The sequence below is a fragment of the Capsicum annuum genome, chromosome 11, assembly GCF_002878395.1.
Source record: "Capsicum annuum cultivar UCD-10X-F1 chromosome 11, UCD10Xv1.1, whole genome shotgun sequence".
In the NCBI taxonomy this organism is placed as follows: domain Eukaryota; kingdom Viridiplantae; phylum Streptophyta; class Magnoliopsida; order Solanales; family Solanaceae; genus Capsicum; species Capsicum annuum.
In genome coordinates this window covers 112,467,488-112,475,493 of record NC_061121.1, presented here as the reverse complement: position 1 = coordinate 112,475,493, position 8,006 = coordinate 112,467,488, and positions in this window count along the sequence as shown.

The window sequence follows — 8,006 nt, the reverse complement described above, 5'->3', positions numbered from 1 at the left end:
TAAGATTGATTTGAGGTCCGATTACCATCAGTTTAGGAATTGGGTTGAGGGTATCCCGAAGACAACCTTTAGAACCCGTTATGGTCATTATGAGTTCCTAGTGATGTTTTTCTGGTTGATTTATGCCCTAACTGTGTTTGTTGATTTGATGACCCGAGTGTTCAGGCCTTATTTGGTTTCCTTTGTGATTGTTTTCATCAATGACATCCTTGTGTATTTGATGAGTAGAGAGGAGCATGCGCAACATCTGAAGATTATGCTCCAAACTTTGAAATATTATTTACTTTTTGCCAAATTCTCTAAGTGTGAGTTTTGGCTTGAGTTGGTGACATTACTTAGGCATGTGGTGCCTAAGGATTGGATTATGGTACACCCAACAAAGATTGAGGCCATTTATGATTGGGCCAGGCCTACATCTCTGACTGAGGTTCATCGCTTCATTGGTTTGGCCGATTACTATAGGTGGTTCATGGAGAATTTTGCTACTATTGCAGCACCTATGATCAGATTGACTCTGAAGGAGGTTCCTTTATGATGGCCCAAAGAGTGTGAGTCGAGCTTTGAAAAGCTCAAGGAATTTCTTACTTCAGCTCCTATTTTGGCTCTTCTTATTGAGAGTAATGGATTCACTGTGTGTTATGATGCTTCTGGTGTTGGTTTTGGTTGTGCATTAATGCAACTAGGTTGTGTTATTACTTATGCTTTTGATGCAGCTGAAGGTGCATGAGCACAACTACCCTACTCATGATTTAGAGTTAGTGGTAGTATTTTTTTCTCTTAAGATTTGGAGGCATTATGCATTATGAGACCTTTATGGATCATCGTAGTCTTCAACATCTTATGACCCAGAGAGAGCCAAATTCTAGGTAGCGTAGATGGATGAAGCTGCTTAAGGATTATGATATCTCTATCTTGTATCATCTGGGCAACACGAATGTAGTAGAAAATGCCTTAAGCTGAAAGATGGTGAGTATGGGTAGCTTTTCTTGTATTTTAGTTTCTCAGAGGATGTTACTATGGGTCATGTTGTTCTTAGCCAACTTAATGGTGCGACTTGATATTTCATATTCTAGCAAGATTCTTGCTAGAGTCGAGATTGAGTCTTCATTATTTAAGTAGATTCAGATTCGTTAGTTTTTGGATAACAGACTTTGAATTATCCATGATTAGGTGCTGAGTGGTGAGTCTAAGAGGGCTACCATATATTCAGAGGGTGTTTTGAGGTTTGATAGAAGCAATTATGTTCTAAGGGTTGATGGTTTGATTCAGTTGATCTTGGATGAGGCACACAACTCCAGATATTCTATTTACCCAAGTACAACTAAGATGTATAGGGATTTGGGGCAACATTATTGGTGGAGTGGCATAAACAGAGATTGACATACTTTATAGCTTATTGCCTATGTTGTTAGTAGGTGAAGACCGAGCATCAAAGACCTGGTGGAATGTTTCAGAGGTTGCACATTCTCGAGTGAAAGCAGGAGTAAATTACGATGGACTTTTTTAGTGCTTTGCCTCGTACCTTCCTCAGTTTTGATGGTATTTAGGTCATTGTGGATCGGTTGTCCAAGTCAGCAGATTTCATTCTTATTTAGATATTCTTCAGTGCCGAGAGGTTAGCCCATATCTATGTTCGTGAGATAGTCTATTTGCATAGTATCCCTATATCTATCATTTTAGATTATGGTTAAGTGTCCACTTCTAGCTTTTGGAGAGCTTTTCAAGAGGAGTTGGGTACTCAGGTGGATCTTAGTACAACCTTTCATCCCTAGATCGATGGGCAGTAGGAGCGAACTATTGAGGTTCTAGAGGATATGCTCCGAGTCCGTGTTATGGATTTTGGAGGTCAGTGGGATAACACTTAGGCTTGGTGAAGTTCACGTATAATAATAGTTACATTCAAATATTAAGAAGGTTCCTTTTAAGGCTTTATATGGCACGAGATGTCATTCCTCAATTAGATTGTTTGAGACTTTTGAGGTTAGACCCTGTGGTACTGACTTGCTTTTAGAGTCGCTGGATAGAGTCAAGGTGATTTAGGATAGGTTGAGGGAAACTTAGAGTAGGTAGAAGGCTTATACAGATAGTAGACTTCATGTATTTAGATTTGGAATAGGTGATCGGGTATTCCTCTGTGTATCACCCATGAATGTGTGATGAGGTTAAGAAGAAGAGGCAAGCTCAGCCATAGATATATTGGGCCCTTTAGATTCTTTGCACAGTTGGTGAGGTAGCTTATGAGATAGAATTATCCTTAAATTTTTCTACTATCCTTCAATTTTGTATGTTTCGATGTTGCGGCGATACATTCCTGGCCCGTCTCATGTGCTTAGACGGGTCTCAATCTAGTTGGATGAGCGATTGACCTTCGTGGAGGAGCCTGTGCTTATTTTGGCTAGTGATGTCAGGCGGTTGCGCACTAGGGAGATTACAATAGTTAAAGTTCAATGAAGGCACCGCCTAGTAGAGGAGGCTACTTGGGAGATCAAGAGTGGGATGCGGACCCAGTATCCTCACCTGTTCGAGGCTTTAGGGACATCCTAATCCTTTATTTTGGCAGACAAAAGTTCTTTTAGTAGTGAATATTGTAATGCCCCTTCAGGTTATTTTCTATATTTCTTCTCATTTTCACCATCTAGATCTTTCCTATTACTGCCTCAAGTCATTTATGACTTGCTGGAACTGACAGTTCGATTATTAGGCAGTTCGTTTGGTTTTTAGGGCCAATTCCTTATTTTGAAGCCTTCACTTGTTCAAATTGGCTTTCAGGCAAAAATTTCAGTCACCTTGTATGCTAATTTTGACTGTTCCAATAGCTCTGGAACGTCGATTTTAGGATAGGAGGACCTTTCGTCCAGGTCCTGAGGCTCCCGGACTCATTTCGGGCTATTAGCCAAAAGTTAACAAATGGAAAGGGGGTGTAGGACCCATTTATTATTGAAACAACCTCAGATGGAAATTTTGACTGTGCCATTCAATCTGGAATATCGAATTTTTATAAGATAGCATAGTCCATTTGCATATATAGGATTCCAGATGAATCCTGAGGGATATGCAAAAATCTAAATAAAACTTAATGCTTTAGCTGGTGCACCCGCTTAAGTGGCCATTTGGGTCTCTTAAGCAGAGGTCCGCTAAAGCACCCATCTGACCGCTTAAGCAGTCAGACTAGCCTAGTTGAATGCCGCTAAAGAAGAAACCTACCACTAAAGCGGTAAGAGACCACTTAAGCGGTACATGCGTAGTCGACCAAATATCACGAAAGCATCACTAGGTTGCTTAAGTGGTCACCGCTTAATCGGCCTAATGTCCACTTTAGCGTCACCCATGGACCTGTGAAGGGTATAGATACCCTACTTAGCCCATTTTTCTATATTCTTCATCCATTCCCAAAATATTAGAACCCTAAAGAATGGGAGCTTGGGAAAAATATTTGTAGGCGATTTTGGAGCTTGGGTGGAGATTATTTACGCTTCTCTTCTTTGGTTTTGGGGTAAGCTTCCATCTATTTTAGGATTAAATCCTTCATCTTTTTCTAAAATCCCTAAAACCTTGGTGTCTTGATTTTAGCCCCATTAGATCTCGAAAAACTCCTAATTTTGAGGGTTAATGTTCCTTGAGCATAGTGGGACGTTGTGTTTGTTTTGAATGAACGTTTCGCAAATGGGCACCACATGAGATTTTACGTGATTTTGGACCCATAGCATAATAGTGCAATATGGGTATCATTGTTCTTATCTTGATGAGTAAATTGTGATTTTGATAGCGTGGCAACCTCATAGAAGTTTCTTAGAAGGGAATATCAGTGGTTCAGCGAATTCTTCAGGTTTTTCTTCAGCGTCCAAGTAGGCTAGGTTTACCCTCCTTATAGATTGAGCTATTTCATAGTATACTTATGATATTATGTTAGATTTGGGGTGGGATTTAGGTGTCTGAAATATGATTGTCAAATATTTGGGATAGTTGGACTGTTTAGGGTATCTTGAAACCGTAATTTAGGCGTAATTGACTTAGTTGTTCATGCTTTAGGTAGAATTTCTATCTTAGGGCCAATTAAGTCCTTTTCAACATCTTAAAGCAGATGTACATACCTTAGCCTAGTCTGGGGTAGAATTTTCCTTCTAATGAACTTCAAAGTTTAGAAGTGGGTCCTCTTCGGCCCGCCTTAGGCCAAAACCTGAGCCAGTTTTGGTAGACCTTTATACACTCGTTTTACATTTCAAAATATTTATTATGGGATTAAGTGGATTAAATACTTAATAGCTTGATTTTGGAGGCTAATGCTATTTATGGTAAAACCTTATAATTTAATTAGGATATTGATGATATGAGCATCAGTTCAAGTCCAACAACTGATTATGATGGTGACATGAGAACTGGTTCAAGTCTGGCAATTGTTTATGATATTGATGATATGAGCACCATTTCAAGTCCGACAATTGAATATGATGTTGATGATTTGAGCACTGATTCAAGTCTGGCGAATGATTTTGATATTAATGATATGAGCACCAGTTTAACTCCAGTAATTGAGAGTCGTTTATGATGTGATATGGTATAGTTGGATTTTCGATCATGGCAGGATAGTTAGTAGATTATCGTTTCCCGGTTATTTACTTTCCTTTGATTGTACCCTTTAGGCTTATGGGGCCTGCATTGAGTTATTTATTTTTCCACACTTATTGGCTTATGGGAGCCTATTTAGTAGATATAATTGTATGATCTTTACATTATCATCTCGAATTTATTAATTCAGTTATGCACAACAGTGTTGAGTTTATTTCTAGGTCTTCCCTTTTTCCTTGACTTAACTTATTTCATCTTGCATTTTATCGTATTCATATCATAATTTAGCTCAGTTGGCCGATAATGCCTACTGAGTACCTATGGTTTTGGTACTAATACTATGTTTCTATACCTTTTTGGTACAGATTCGAGTACTAGTTGTCTCCACTAATTCGACGATTGTGCTATGATTGGATTTTGGAAATTGGGTGAGCTCTTGGAGTCGGAGTTACCCTTTTTCCTTCTCTTTATCTATGTCTAGTTTTTGTTTCCGAGATAGCTTGTATTAATTATTTCAGAACTTGTAGTATATTAGTAGTTTCTCTTGTACCGATATTACTAGGCCGTGAGATGGTTGTCTATATTTTATATATCTTTGATTATATCTATTGCCTTTTCCTTATTAGAAGTATTAAATTGTTGGTTTACAACTTTTTAAGCTATTTCCCACGAAATTGGTCATTGCTCATAACTCAGGGCTACAATTTGGCTTACCTACAGGCGAGATAACGTAGGTTCTATCATCACTTGTAAGACAGGTCATGACTTTAGCATCCTATTCTTGTTTAGTGATGCTCGGAGTGATAGATCATCAATAGGTGACTTCTTAATTCTTACATATTTCATTCTGTTTGAGAACGACACTTGAGACAATGGTTTGTTATTGGGTTAACAAACCGTTACGTTTGTCGCCAAGTCCCTTTTATTCAACATAACTCATATTGTTTCTTGCCTTAGCATATTTTCCTACTCATCAGATATAAAAATAATCAAATCCAACAAAATTTGCTCATGAACTTGCATTTATTCATGGTTAAAATCATGAAGTATGCCATTAAATTCCAACACAATACTAGAATAGGCCATTAATCAAGAAGTAATGTGACACGACCCGAACTAGGGCCTTGTCGTAATGGGCATCCCTAGTCCAACCAGGAATTATGAACATATAACGAGATATCATTTTTGTACAATTCTGGACTCTGGGATAGGTCAATGACCGTGACCAACCCAAGCAAGTCCAACCATCCAGAATCCTACCAATAACCATACCAAAACAAAACCATAACCAAATACGAGTCCGTAATAAAAAAGGATTGAACAATCATAAATACAGTCAAACAGTATCAATCCTAACCCCAATGCAAATACTAAGGCTGACACCACTACCGACACCGCCCATACCAACCCATAGTAGTTCCACAAAGCCTCTAACCAAAAGTAAAACAATATCCGCTGGGACATACCCCCAACCATAGCCAAAACCAATGTCTATGAAATAAAAAAAGTATGTAAAGAAATCCATGATATGAAATGGAGACTTCCGAAATATGAAAGCTCACCACTTCAATCCAATCGAGCTGATTCTAAATCTGATCACTAAGCAAAAGGAGTAGAATGGCCAGTTCCTACATCTCATGGGGATATAGCCGCTCGAAGGCGGGTTAGCGGGTGAACGCTAGAAAGTACTCAGGATAAGGATAAAATAATGCCAACCTTTGAAACCAAGTAAACCAACCATATGCATTCACAACCATACATACGTATATACCTAACCATTCTGGGAAATGGAACTAGGTTAGCTTGCCATTAAAACCATTAACCTGGGTATGTGTAGCTTAATTGTCCTAGAACACCCACGGGCTATATGGGTCCGATGTAACCCCCTGAACGGGCCCCAATATGTGAAGCCACATGAACCAAAGATACCAGAGGATTAGAGGATTCCCGAGTACCCTTCGCTCTCTATGATACATATGTACAAGTGTACTTAGGGGATTCCTATGTACCCCGTAAGTATCATATATGGTCGTCATGACCAATCCTCATGTCAGCAAACATTAGTTTCTAGTGTCCATCCATTGGACTCACAACTTCACGGTTAGATATCAAACCCTACCATGATTGCCCAATTAAAACCAGTACCATACAACCAAACCACCATTCCATTTATTATTAACCAAGGCTATAAGTAATGGTATCGTCATTCCAACTATAGCTTACAAGTAATGTCCTTAGCCAACCTTTTAGATATTAAGAGATTCCCATGTACCCATAGATAACATCATTAAGTCAACTTGGAGGATTCCTATGTACCCCACATGTATGTTCAATTAAACCAATTACCAAAACCACATTGACCCTACCATTTAAACATTCCAAACCATTTAGGGTTCCATTACCAAGTTATACCATGAAATAGTTGCATTAAAAGTCTAACAATGTAGTAAAAGCATTCTCATAGGCATTTTATCAAAGACATTGGGGCATAGTGTTTCCAAAACCAAAACCAAGTACTAAGGAACCATTACCATGCAACAAAATGTTCAGACCACCATAATAATATGAAAACCATAAGTAAAAGACATGGGTAAACCATAAACAACCATTGTAAGAAAAAACCCTAACATATATTCTAAAATCGATAACCATACAACATTTATGCCATGAAAAAAATTCATAATATATGCCTTTAGTTGGAACTAACAATAAGGGAGGAGTAATGTTCCTTTTGATTGAGAAGAAGATGAGAAGAAATCACCCTTATGAGTCGCAATTAAACAACTTGAAAGAAACCCTAGATTTTGCTTTACCCAAGAGATTTGAGAGAGTTTAGAGTGTTTGATTGATGGAAAATAGGTTAATGAAGTCCTAAAAAGGTGTTTTAAGTCATGGGGATCCAAGGAGTTATAAGGGAAAATGTCCAGAATATCCCCACTTAAAGTGTATTAATTTTCTGTAGGAGGGTACGACTACCCCATATTCGTACCATAGGGTACTAGTGGTACCCACCACTCATACCTTAAATAGAATCTTAACCCCTACACTAACCAACCTACGACTCCAAAGTCCCACTAGTACCTAATTATATGATTGGTAACCATAAATCGTACCCTAGGCAGAATAGAATCACCTAGGTTAAGACATAGGACATTATACGACTCGCGCCCTATTATGCGACCCCTATAGAGAAGTCATATATTGGACAATTGCCAACCTAACCACAATGATCAACATACGAGTGATGACCTCTAGACCGTATCCCAACATACGACTAGTACCCCTAGTTGTGTGATGTCTAGAGAGTTTGAAACTCAGGAAATTATTAAGGACAAAAACCCAGGGTATTTTAGTCTCCCCCACCAAGATTATTCATCCTCGAATGACAGGAAAGTTAGTACAAACACAAACTATACCCAATCATAAACATTCCAACCTTT